The sequence below is a fragment of the Prionailurus bengalensis genome, chromosome E1, assembly GCF_016509475.1.
Source record: "Prionailurus bengalensis isolate Pbe53 chromosome E1, Fcat_Pben_1.1_paternal_pri, whole genome shotgun sequence".
Taxonomy (NCBI): Eukaryota; Metazoa; Chordata; class Mammalia; order Carnivora; family Felidae; genus Prionailurus; species Prionailurus bengalensis.
This window is the reverse complement of record NC_057347.1, coordinates 10,168,140-10,181,854: the sequence shown is the minus strand read 5'-3', so window position 1 is coordinate 10,181,854 and position 13,715 is coordinate 10,168,140. Positions and strand designations below refer to the sequence as shown.

The window sequence follows — 13,715 nt, the reverse complement described above, 5'->3', positions numbered from 1 at the left end:
TCATTTCCTTCTCCCAGCAATGGGCCAACCATCCTGCACCAGATCGTCTACCCTAATGGTCTGGGCGTCTGGACCAGAGGGTGCAGGCTGGGGGGCCGACCCCATGTGTCCCGGCTGCACCATTCCCAGCTGTGACCTCCGTCCCCTCCACGCCGTCTGCTTCGACCTCGAGCTCATCCCGCTCTCTGGCTGCCCTCAGTGCGGTGGCTCTGGTCCTGCACTTTCTCTGGGTGATGTGGGAGGCCGCTCCTCTCAGAGCAGCCCCATCTGCGCTCTGGAGGTGATGGAACATGTCTGCAGCTCACCTGGACCAGACTCCCATCCTCCTGAACACATCAAACCCCTTGGTCGCCAGCTGCCCAAGGAAGCCTTCCTCCTCATCCAACTCCTGGGCCCCATCCGCTTGGTGGGTAAAGGTCCAGACAGGGAGCCCTTTATCCGCGGAGATGTGCACTTCTGAAGGACTGCTCCAGTGTCCCCCGAAGCCGCTTGGCTTTCTCCTGGCTCTACGTTCCCTGAAGTCATCCTCCACAGCCATCTGCCAGGCCGGCCGGGGACCCCAGCACGCGTGCGCATTGCGCATTTCCCCCCAGGCCTGCCGTCATCCGGCTGCGGACCCCACATACGGGTATTTTAATAGTGTACTCACAGTGCAAAATTGAAGACTCGGAAGATTGTTTAACGGTTCTTAGGGATGATGGAGCACTAACAGGAGTAGCATCTTTAAAAAAAAAAAAAAACTTGTTTAATGTTTATTTATTTATTTTGAGAGAGCGAGAGAGAGCAGGTGGGAAGGGGCAGAGAGAGAGAGAGAGAGAGTCAGACAGAATCCCAAGCAGGCTCTGCACCATCAGAATGGAGCCTGATGCTGGGCGTGAGCCCATAAGCCATGAGATCATGACCCGAGTCGAAATCAAGAGTCGGGCGCTTAACTGACTGAGCCACCCAGGCGCCCCCAGGAATAGCATCTTAAAATCATATCTTTAATTTGATGGTCAGTGCTCCAGAAAAATGGTTTCAATGAGAAATATGCATATGAAAACTTGATTGGGTTTTGTGTCCCCGGTCCCAGTGCCATGCTAGAGGGAGAAAATCTAGCATTTCAGAGTTTTAGAAAACCTTCAGATGTTTTCATTGGATGCTTAGTCACTGTATTCAGTGATCTCTGGGTGATGCAAGAAAGTTGCCAACCAAGTGACTCACTTTAAATCTTCCCTTGATAAATGTTGTATTTACTAGCCTGTGTCAAATAAACAGCAGAGAGAATGAAACAAAGTATCTGAGAGCAGGGAGGGAAATAATGACAGCCGGGTGAGGACTTGGATCTTCTTAGCCAGCCTGTCATTATCCTAGAATGACAAAGGAGTTAAGAAATTCTATCAGTCAGGGCGCCTGGCTGGCTCAGTCAGTGGAGCCTGCGACTCTTGATCTTGGGGTTGTGAGTTCAAGCTCCACGTTGGGTGCAGAGATGGCTTAAAAAATAAGATACGGGTGCCTGGGTGCCTCAGTCGGATAGGTGTCCAACTTCGGCTCAGGTCATGATCTCACACTTTGTGAGTTTGAACCCCGCATCTGGCTCTCTGCTGTCAGCACAGAAACTGCTTCAGATCCTCTGTACCCACCCGTCTCTGCCCCTCCCCCAAACTCTCTCTGAAATAAATAAACATGTAAAAAAGTCTTCAAAATAAAATAAAATACAGTAAATGCTATTGATCCTGCTCTACAGAGTTTGATAAAAATTGTAGAGTGGGAGTGGCTAAATAAATAATAAATACGTGGGAAAGTTTATGTGTTTGGGTTTAATTTTTTTTTTTTTTCTCAACGTTTATTTATTTTTGGGACAGAGAGAGACAGAGCATGAACGGGGGAGGGGCAGAGAGAGAGGGAAACACAGAATCGGAAACAGGCTCCAGGCTCTGAGCCATCAGCCCAGAGCCCGACGCGGGGCTCGAACTCCCGGACCGCGAGATCGTGACCTGGCTGAAGTCGGACGCTTAACCGACTGCGCCACCCAGGCGCCCCATGTGTTTGGGTTTAATAAGCGAAATTACATATTATCTGTTATCTATTACAATAGAACACTCAGTACTTTACAAGATAGACTGATAGAGCTTGTATCTTACAAGCTGATAGATCAATTCAATGGTCCTCAAAGTGTGGACTCCTGAACATTTCTGACACTTTCAGGGGTTCTGTGAGATCCGACCGGGTATGTATTTTCTTTTTTTTTTAAATTTTTTTTCAAAGTTTATTTATTTTTGGGACAGAGAGAGACAGAGCATGAACGGGGGAGGGGCAGAGAGAGAGGGAGACACAGAATCGGAAACAGGCTCCAGGCTCCGAGCCATCAGCCCAGAGCCTGACGCGGGGCTCGAACTCACGGACCGCGAGATCGTGACCTGGCTGAAGTCGGACGCTTAACCGACTGCGCCACCCAGGTGCCCCTGTATTTTCTTAAAAACATGAAAATATGAGTTGCCTTTTATGTTGTATTAATATTGGCACTAAAGGCACAAACGTCCCTTTTCTTACTAAATTTGTTTCAGAAAACAGTTATTTTTCATAACAATATGTTTTTTATGTTCACTTATAATGGGCTCATTATTGTCTTTAAATAAATTAAGAATAAATCTATTTTGTTTCTTAGTTTTAATTTTATTGTTTTTAAAAAAAGATTTTATTTTTAAGTTATCTCTGCACCCAGCATGGGGCTTGAACTCACAACCCCGAGATCGAGAGTCGCTCACTCCACTGAATGAGCCAGCCAGGTGTCCCTTAGTTTTAATTTTTAATCCAGTAAATATGTTGGGTCTTGAAACTACACAGTTTGAGAACTGCTGGATTAATTAGGCACATGATAAAAATGATTAAACATACAAACCTAAGGAAGGGAATCTATGAAAGAAAAAGAGATATAGTATGCTATTAGAAATTTTAAAAAGGTATCAATTCCAAGGGAAAATTTCGGTTGTTTAATTATGTAATAAGGAAATTATTTAATGACACAAGTGAAAATTACAGTAAACTTTTAAATATTTATTTATTTATTTAAAAAAATTTTTAAATGTTTATTTATTTTTGAGAGAGAGAGAAAGAGAGACAGAGCATGAGTGGGAGAGGGGCAGAGAGAGAGGGAGACCCAGAATCCAAAGCAAGCTTCAGGCTCCGAGATGTCAGCACAGAGCCCGACACAGGGCTCGAACCCATGGACCGCAAGATCATGACCTGAGCCGAAGTCAGACACTGACTGAGCCACCCAAGTGTTCCTAATTCTTTTCACTTTTTAAATTCTGAAACTTGTTCAAATGATGCTTTGGCTTCATGGATTGAGGATGAACAAAAAGTCCTAAAATTATGCCAACTGATGAAATAAGACGTACCAATAATTTTCTATATACTTGATAATAAATATGTCAAATGTGCTTTTTAAATCTCTGAGATTATTACAAAGATTGAAAAAGGATCCAGAGCCATGAACAACATAGTTAATCTTAAAAGACATCTGCTACTTATTTAAGAATATTGAAATTATTGGGGTGCCTGGGTGGCTCAGTCGGTTGAGCGTCCGGCTCCGGCTCAGGCCATGATCTCAAGGTTCATGAGTTCGAGCCCCGCGTCGGGCTCTGTGCTGACAGCTCGGAGCCTGGAGCCTGCTTCGGATTCTGTGTCTCCCTCTCTCTCTGCCCCTTCCCTGCTCATGCTCTGTCTCTCTTCCTTTCTCAAAAATAAATAAACAGTAAAAATTGTTTCTTGAAATTTATCTTTTCCTAAGGCCTAAAAATGGAATGTTAACAACTTGTGCTTATTAAAGGAGGCACCTCTGTTTTGTGCTGTCTCCGTCATCCCTTCTGCTTCCATCCGCTCTGCTGCCCCACCTGGGACCACCATGATGGAGGCTTGAATAATTGACATTTTGTAGGATGGCTATGTGGATACAGGGTTGGCTCTGAGAGTCAAAGTTCAAAACCAGCGGGATGGCTCACAGCTGAGTCTATGTGAGATGTCTTAGAGAAAAAATACGACTCCCAAGACCTTCAAGTTGAGCATATCTGAAGAAAGCCTGTGCCAATCAGAAAGGGGCTAGGAACCTTGGAAGAATGAAAAGATGGAGTCAAGGAGGCGATGAAAGGAGAGGGAATACTGGTTGAGGCTTTAGTTGTCTTGACGTGAGGGAGTGTCTCTGACGCGCCCGTATCAGCAGATGACCTTGGCTCTGATTCCAGCGTACTCAGTACCCCTGAAGCTCTGACTTCCCACGTGGCCTTGCGGTGGTGAGGCATGTCGTGATCTTGTGATCCAAGCATTGCAGCCCGCTGGACAGTTCCCGGACGCACGCATTCAACAAGTAGTTATGAGTGAACAAAACTGACAAGGTGTCTAAGCTTATTCTGTGGTGGGGGAAACAAACCATAAATAGGATAAATAAAATAAGATGTTAGCTAGTGATAGGTACTAAGGAGAAAACAAAATCTAAGAAAGGAGATAGGAAATATGGACAGAGGGGTACTTTATTTATTTATTTATTTATTTATTTATTTATAAGTAGGCTTCACGACCAACGTGGGACTTGAACTCACGACCCTGAAATCAAGACCTAGGCTGAGATCAAGTGTCAGATGCTTAAGTGACTGAGCCACCCAGGCGTCCCAGGATATAATTTTTAAAAAGATGGCCAGGAATGGCTCCACTGAGAAGGTGACATCTGAGCAATGACCTGAAGAGAAGGAGGGAGGGAGGCTGTGATCCATGCAGATATTTAGAGGGAGAGCATTTCAAGTGGAAGGAATCACAAGTGCAGAAGCCTGAGGCAGGAGAGTGCATGTAGCCCAGAGTGGCTGGAGCTAGTGACCCAGGGGGAGGATGATTAGAGATGACGCCACAGAGAAAACAGGCCATAGGGTCTCATTGGTCATTATAAAGACTTTGAGGGCCCCTGGGTGACTCCGTTGGTTAAACGTCAGACTCTTGATCTCAGCTCAGGTCATGATCTCACGGTTCATGAGTTCGAGCCCGAAGTCGGGCTCAGCGCTGACAGCATGGAGCCTGCTTGGGATCCTCTCTCTGCCCCTCCCCCGCTTGCTATCTCCAAAATAAATAAATAAACATTTAAAAAAGAAAAAGGACTTAGGCTTCTCCCCCCCACCCCCCTGGGGTCAGATGAGAAGCCTTTGTAAGGTTTTTTTTTTGTTTTTTTCTTTTTTAATTTTTTTTTTTCAACGTTTATTTATTTTTGGGACAGAGAGAGACAGAGCATGAACGGGGGAGGGGCAGAGAGAGAGGGAGACGCAGAATCGGAAACAGGCTCCAGGCTCCGAGCCATCAGCCCAGAGCCTGACGCGGGGCTCGAACTCACGGACTGCAAGATCGTGACCTGGCTGAAGTTGGACGCTTAACCGACTGCGCCACCCAGGCGCCCCTTTTGTAAGGTTTTTAACAAAAGAACAACATCATGGCAGCCAAACTGAGCCGAAAGTTGCTCCCACCACCTCTGAGACAACAGACGTGTTAACTAACTACAATGGCCGTCATGCGGCAATATAAATGTGTCACATCGATATGCTGTGCCCCTTAAATTTACACAATGTGGTATGTCAACTATGTTTCGGTTTAAGAAACTGAGCAGAGATTTTCCACATATGCCCTGTTCCTACACATGCACATCCTCTCCAACTGTCCACACCCACACCAGAGAAGGCTATTTGTTACAACTGATAAGCCTACATTGACACGTCGTTATTACTCAAAGCCCATACTTTACATTAGGGGTCACTCTTGGCGCCGTACATTCTATGGGTTTGGACAAACGTCCAAGTGGAGGAAAGTTCTCTATTCCTGGTTTGCCCAAAAGGGTGTAGGGTTTTGTCAAATGCTCTTTCCAGTTTACTTATTGACAATTGAACTTTTTCTTTTTTTTTTTTTAAGTTTTTAATGTTTATTTTTATTTTTTTTATTTTTGAAAGAGAAAGAGCCCAAACGGGAGAGGCGGCAGCGGGGGGGGGGGGGGGGGTGGGGGGGCGGGGAAGCCATGAGGACAGAGGGTCCAAAGTGGGATCTGCACTGAAAGCAGATGTGGGGCTCGAACTCACGAACCTTGAGATCATGACCTGAGCAGAAGTCATACACTCACCTGACTGAGCCACCCAGGTATCCTGAACTTTTTCTTTTTTTTTAATATTTATTTATTTTGAGAGAGAGAGAGAGCAAGAGAGAGACAGCAGAGGAGGGGCAGAGAGAGGGAGGGAGAGAGAGAGAGAGAGAGAGAGAATCCCAAGCAGATGGGGGGGTTGAAACCCACAAATGTGAGATCATGACCTGAGCCAATATCAAGAATCAGAGGCTTAACCGACTGAGCCACCCAGGCACCCCTGAACCTTTTCTAATAAATCAATAAACCTGTCCTCTGGTGTATATTTCTGTGTCACAGCCTCTGGGAATTAGATTAAAGTGAACTGTTCTAGGGGCGCCCGGGTGGCTCAGTCGGTTAAGCGTCCGACTTCGGTTGAGGTCATGATCTCGCGGTTTGTGAGTTCGAGCCCCGCGTTGGGCTCTGTGCTGACAGCTGAGAGCCTGGAGCATGTTTCAGGTTCTGTGTCTCCCTGTCTCTCTGACCCTCCCCTGCTCATGCTCTGTCTTTCTCTGTCTCAAAAATAAAGAAATGTTAAAAAAAAAATTTTTTTTTAATTAAAAAAATAATACAGTGAACTGTTCTTGAGAGAATCTCTCGCCCTCATCTCCGGATGCTCGTGCAGTCAGGTTCGTGTGAATTCTCTAGAGGAGGCTCCCCTTGCAAAGCCTTTAGGGAGGTCAGCGGGACAGCCAGCTGCTCCCAATGCCCCTGCTCCCCATCAAAGCAGTGCTGAGGGCACACAGTCTCTCCGAGCCTCCTTCCCCAGCGGCCTGGCATGTCAGCTCTGTGGCTGACCTCAGGCAGGCAGAAGAGATTGCTCTGGGCCCTGCGGTCGGGACAGAATGTTCACTTCCTGTTGAGCTGGGCGAAGCTATCAGATCAGCAGTTCTCCGCAGTGGGGAGAGAAGAAGGAAAGCTCCTTTTTCCAGGGCCGGCAATTACACAACTCAAATAAGTCCTCACGATCAGAGACGCCTCTAATGAGGAACCGAGGGCCCGCACAAAGCACTAGGTCTGCACTCTGAGAGCGGCCTTGGAAGTAAGATTATTGGAGGGGGTCTTTCCTTGTAATACTCTAAAGGAACCCAGCACTTCGCCCTCTTCTTCATAATACATCAGCAGCACCTTTTGATTGCATTGCCAAATATCTCTCGAACCGATGAGCTTCCTCCTCTGCCACCACCAGTTGCTGAAGAACAATCATCTCCATTTCTACAGGGGCCCAGAGAAGTGAGGGAAATACTGAAGATCCCACAGCAAAGAGGCAGCACAACAGGGAATTGGATCTTTTTCATGCAAGTAGCACGGGGCAGATGAGCTCTGGCCTCCCTGGTGCGGCTTCTGCGACTAGCCAGAGGTTGGGCGGGTAGGGCAGTTCTCAAATTTCTCCCTCTCAGAACCCCTTCTCACTCTCCTGGTGGATCTTGCCCTTTGAATCTTTGACCTATGCATGCTTCTGTGCCTCACGCATTCGTCATTTGGAAAATGTTGGTTCATTGGGTTATCCAGATCTTCCAAATGTTGGCACATTTCACCACGCAGGATCAAAAAAAAAAAAAAAAAAAAATCAGGGGTGCCTGGGTGGCTCAGTCAGTTAAGCATCCGACTTTGGTTCAGGTCATGATCTCAAGGTTTGTGAGTTCGAGCCCCACACCGGGCTCTGTGCTGACAGCTCAGAGCCTGGAGCCTGTTTCAGATTCTGTGTCTCCCTCTCTCTCTGCCCCTCCCCCACTCATGCTCTCTCTCTCTCTCTCTCTCTCTCTCTCTCTCAAAAATAAGTAAACATTAAAAAAATTTTTTTTAAATCACATCTGTTAATCAGCTCTCAATAGAAATGTCCTTTCTATTGTGAGCTATCAAGTTCACAGTGGTTAATATTGGTTTTCCAAAAGTCTAAATTTTGCTTGAAAACTCAAATTTTATCCTTGGCAATAAATACTGTCAGTGTTGTCTTCTCAAAGCCCTAAAGGCTTGCTTCATTCATTTTCCAGAAAATACCTTTTATGTATTAAAAAATGTTTTTTTTATTTTTATTTATTTTTTTAAATGTTTATTTATTTTTGAGACAGAGAGAGACAGAGCATGAAGGGGGGAGGGGCAGAGAGAGAGGGAGACACAGAATTGGAAGCAGGCTCCAGGCTCTGAGCTGTCAGCCCAGAGCCCAACGCAGGGCTCGAATTCACAGACTGCAAGATCGTGACCTGAGCTGAAGTCGGACGCTTAACCGACTGAGCCACGCAGGCGCCCCTAAAAAATGTTTTTTAAGGTTTATTTATTTTTTTGAGAGAGAGGCAGAGCATGAGTGGGGGGGGGGGGTAGGGGGCAGAGAGAGAGACACAGAATCTGAAACAGGCTCCAGGCTCTGAGCTGTCAGCACAGAGCCCGAGAAAATGCCTTTTAAATGCCCAAGTCTCTGGGGGCGCCTGGGTGGCTGAGTCTGTTGGGTGTCAGACTCTTGGTTTCAGCTCAGGTCATGATCTCATGGTTTGTGAGTTCAAGCCCCAGGTCAGGCTCTGAGCTGCTGACACAGAGCTTACTTGGGATTCTCCCTCTCTCTCTGCCCCTTCTCTACTCGTGTGTGTGTGTGTGCACATGTGCTCTCTCTTTCAAAATAAATAAATATTTGAAAAAAAAAATAAACACCCAAGTCTGAATAACCAGCTTGTCCGGTCTTTCACATATTCCATGACCACAGCGGCCAGTTCTGCTAACAAGTCGCACGATTGCCTAAGTGCTTGTCCTGCAGGCCACGGTCATAGTCACCGTGCAGAAGTGCTTTATGCGTGCTTCCCATTTTGTCCCACATGCGATTGAAAAACATGTGTTTGAGATTTAATAAAACTAATAATTGTTTCTGCTTCGCCAAGGACATTCTTATGGGAAACTGGCTTTTTTTTTTTTAAATGACAAGTCACACAGTGGTGAAGAATACAATGACCGCTGGTAGTTTGGTGTCACTGTCTAGATTCCTGCTAAGATTCCAGAAGTTTCACCATTGTTTCTGCATTATCAGTGCAAATATCCACACGGTGCAAAGGGCGATTAACGTCTTTAGTGTTATTATGATACATAATTTTGACCATGTAGACCTCCTGGAAGGGTCTCAGGACAGTCAGGCGTCTGTAAGTCAGACCTTATGAATTGCTGGACGAGTGTAAGACATCCCAACATCAACCTCTTGCCAGGAGCAGAGACCCCCTTTAGCCCCTAAGGCACAGGAAGACTTGGTTCTGAATCTGTGCACATAGGCCTGGAAGACCATTAGCTGGGCCTGATTCATTTAGAGCAAGCCCCCCACCCCCCAGCATCTCCTGAGCCAGGCTCCTCGGGGTCAACCCCAGGCCTTTCCTGGGAAGAGCTTCCTCACGTCTGGTGAGACAGGCCCAGAACCAACCCCCCATGACACCACATTGGATGGTGTGTGAGGATGTGCTCAGAGCAACTCAGACGGACAGGGCATCAGGGAAGGTTTCTAGAGGAGGCGGCAAGGGAGGAAGGGAGCCAGCCTTCAGAAAGGAGGACTTCTTTATGTGGAGTTTAGAGAAAGGCATTTTAAGTTGTAGGCGTTGCTTGAGCACAGGCACGGGCTCAGAGGGGTAAAAGCCCACTGAACAAAGGATAGAAAGGGGTAGGTGTGGTTTAAATTCTAGTGCGGAGCGTCCAACTTTGGCTCAGGTCGTGATCTCACTGTTTGTGGGTTCGAGCCCCACATCGAGTTAGTTCTGTGCTAACAGCTCAGAACCCGAAGCCTGCTTCGGATTCTGCGTCTTCCTCGCTTTCTGCCCCTCCCCCACTTGTGCTCTCTCTCAAAAATAAATATTTAAAAGTAAAAATTAAAAGAAATAAAGTCTAGTGTTCCAAGATCTAGGCAGCTAGGTCAATCAGTATGTTAAATGCTAATTAAGGAACTTGGGAGTTCATTACTGATATAGGTGATCTTAGATTTAAGGCAAATCCCTATTTTCCTAAGGAAAAGATGGTTAAAAATCAAGGGGTCAATCCGGATATTTAAACTTTTAGGAATGTTGATGAAATAGTCAGATGTCTAATCATAATATCTAATTTATTTAGTTACACATGCATATTTAAAATAACATTATATACAATAATACAGTAATACAAAATATTGCTCCCCCCATTCTTACATTTCAAGTAACAATTTTATTCCAACTCTCTACATGCATCTTGGACGTCAACGTCTTCGTCATATCCAGAGCCAGTGTCTTGAAGAACATATCCTTCAACTGCATCCAAGCTGTTTGAGCTGCAGCATTTTAAAATACTTATCTGACATCGTCATTGGAAAGTTTGATCCAAGTCACCACGTGAGGGCAGTTCTTGCCCCACCCCCCACTTATCGTGTAGGCGCAGGTTTGTAATCCTTACAACGAAAGTAGTCACTTATTGCTTTTGAAATTGCTCTTTGAAAGGCTGGTTTACAAAACCTAACTCTTATAATAGTGAGGGCATACCCCTCTGGGATACTTACTAGGTTTCTTCCCCCTCCCCCCCACCCCGCCCCCTTTTCACGCATCCCAATGGGAGGAATCTAGAACTGTACTTGCACCGTTTGGGATTAGGGTGGGCTAAAATGCGAGGGGAAACCAGAGGTAGAGCAGTTGACAGGAGGTGACAAAATCTAGTTATGGGTGTGACTGAAGAGTAAAATATGTTCTTGAGAACGAGGAAGGCCAAAGAACTCTAAGCTGGGTTGCTGGCTGGGTCATCATCATGGACAGTGGTTTCTTGGGGTGGGAATGATGCGGTGATGAGCCAAACACGTGGAGAAAGATAGCCAGGAGTGTTCTGGAGCTGGGCAGGTGGCAGAGATGAGAGCACAGTGTCCCCATGTGGCAATGGGGGATGTGGAACAAGGATACGGACACAGCCCTGGCCAGCAGCGGGCAGTCGTGAACCATGCCAACATGAAGTCGTGGTCCAGTTGTGGGGTTAAGGGGGAGGAGTGGCCTGCATGTGTTGGGACTGGGAAGAAACAGTATCTTGAGGAAAGAGATACGTGCAGAATGCACATGTTCTGGAGGAAGACGGAGATGATCAGGAAGTCTGTGGCTCACAAAGAGGGGTCCGCCTAGACTGCCCCCGACAGATGCCCCGCTCTCTCTCCCGTAACACTCATCACATGAATTACCACTGTCTTCTAGGCTGCAAGGAGGGGTACTGCTTGTACCCCCAGTAACTGGAACAGGCATATAACGAGTCCTCAGGAAATATGTGCTGAAGGAAGAAATGGGGAGGAGGGAGGTGAAGAGGGGAAGAAAGGATGAACAAGGTACCAGTGTCCTACGGGAGGGACTTGACAACAAGGGCAGCAAGGGAGAGACAGGTCAGGAAAGTCATGGTCAAGACCTCAGAGGGCAGTCGGCATCAAGGACCTGGGGGAAGAACTGGAAGAAAATGGACCAGACAGGGATTGTGCACCTTGGGTGGGATGCCAGCTCAGTCTCAGCCCTAAGGGAGCATGTCAGGTGCACTGTCCCCAGCAGAGGCACAGCGCATGGCGGGGCAGGGGTGGGAGCTCAAGGCCATGGGGGCTGAGACTAGCCTCTGGCCTTACCCCCAGGGGGAGACTTGCCTCCATGGTCTCAGACCTGCCCAGTGGCTGAGACAGTGGGGTGGCGTTTGGGTGTGCTTGGCTCCGACATCTGAAAGCACTAAGAGATGCGTGTGCTTGTTTTGGCGAATCATGAGTAACAAAGACTCAAATTGCGTTTCTGCGTAGCACGGGCATTTCCAATAACGGAATGAAAACACTCAGTTCCCAATTTACAGGAAAAGACTTAAAGGCAGTGACTCTCCAAAGTCAAACGTCTGGTCTCCAGAGCAGAATAGCGTCATCTAGGAATGTGTTAAAAATGCGAATCCTCAGCCCTTGCCCCAGACCTACTAAATCAGACACGGGGTTAGGCCCAGAAATCCATGTCTTGAACAAGTTCTCCAGGGGATCCTGATGCACGTGACAGTTTAACTACTGCTTTCAGGTAACGGATGGAGTGTTTTCCATTTTAAAGCCACGATCCCGTTTTCCTAGAGCATCTATGCCAGGCTTTCGTCAGCACGAAGCAACAGCAGCACAATGAGAGAAGAGCCCGTGACGATTTACAGGGGGGCAGAGCAGTGGGGAAGCGGGCAGTCTCACCGCCTGGACTCGCTTCTTCCACCTCTGAAGCCTCCGCCCCCCTCATACAAGGGCAAGTAGGCACTTACCTTACCAGCGCCTGGCACAGTGTAGGCACATTTGCCTGTGCCGGTTACTGTCATTATCGTTAAAGTCGAACTCAGAACGAGCAGACTACCTCTTGGAGTCGGCTCAATAGGCTCTTCCAAGGCTGGGATTTTATATCACGTGCATGTGATGACTTTACAGTAGCTTTTGTGTTTCTGTTTCTAAGAATTCAGTTCCCGAAACTCTGCACAGAGCCCCATGGGGCTCAGACTGATCCTTTGGCCTCTGCTAAGCCTACCCTACTTAGACTTGTTTGATGGCCTCAGACGTCAAGGTGCCCACTCCTTGTTGTCAGCCCAGTGCTCCGTGGCAGAGCGACCCCTCGTTGGGCCCCCTTCAGCCTGTGGGTGTCTTTTATGGGTTGGGAAAGCCTAGTGACTTCCTGCAGGGCTTTGTAAGGAAAGGGTGTTAAATCATAGGCTCAAAAGGCAATCTTGAGTCAAAAAATCCCAGCACACAGTATAGACGGAAGCTTCCAGCTTCTTATCACTTCCTCGGTACAATGGAAGTGGCAGGGGGCTCACAAGTTTGTTTTATTCCCCTGTCCCTGCACTGTAAATAGTGCCTGGCACTTAGTAGGCGTTAAAATGCTTCTAACTTCGCGAACATTTGCTAACAGGGGCTCTGTCATTAGAAGGAACGAAGGTTGTTTGTCAAGATGAGGAAATCTAGGGTCTGGGTGGAGCCCGCTGGGTTCTGATGAGCACACAAGACTGGGCCCGCCACTCAGAGCTACACATAGTGTGGAGGCTGGCACTGTTCGGCGAGGGCCTGTCCTCGAGGGGCATGGCGCAGAGGCCTCTTGCTGTGGTGCAGGCAGAGGCCAGCTTGGGACCATTTAGGGGTGAGCCTGAAGGCACATTCAAGATGGGGGACTCATACCTGAAGTCAAAGGAAATGCCAGGAGCTGAACTCAAACTCACTTTTTCTAGGCACCTTGCCTGCCCAACATAGGCCCCAGGGGCCCAGCTACCCCAGCCTGTGCTCACGAATAGTCCCGTAGGTGCCGCAGCGGTGCCTGGGAGCGGTGCGCTACCACTCTTCGGCAAGGGGCTTCATTATTCCAGGTGAGTTCAGATACCCTCACTGTGCCAGAGCAGGCAGTTTGGAGGGAACAGGCTGAGGATAAATTAGTTGCATAAAATTACTAAGGCAGAAATACTCACTACCCTGTGTGATAGGCAAGCAAGCAGATGAACTTCTCTCTCCCTGAGCATGAATGCCCTCCAGGCTTTTGCTCACACTGATCCCTCCAACACTCTCCGTGGCCACTCCCACCTGCCCAAGATCCATATAGTACCATACTTCTGACTCCGGACCACTCTCAACCCTGCCCAAGCAGAG

General features: G+C 47.5%; 1 pseudogene; it reads right to left on the bottom strand.

The window, feature by feature from the left end:
• On the bottom strand, positions 1–292 carry LOC122484709 (annotated as a pseudogene).
• Positions 293–13,715: the final 13,423 nt, after the last annotated feature.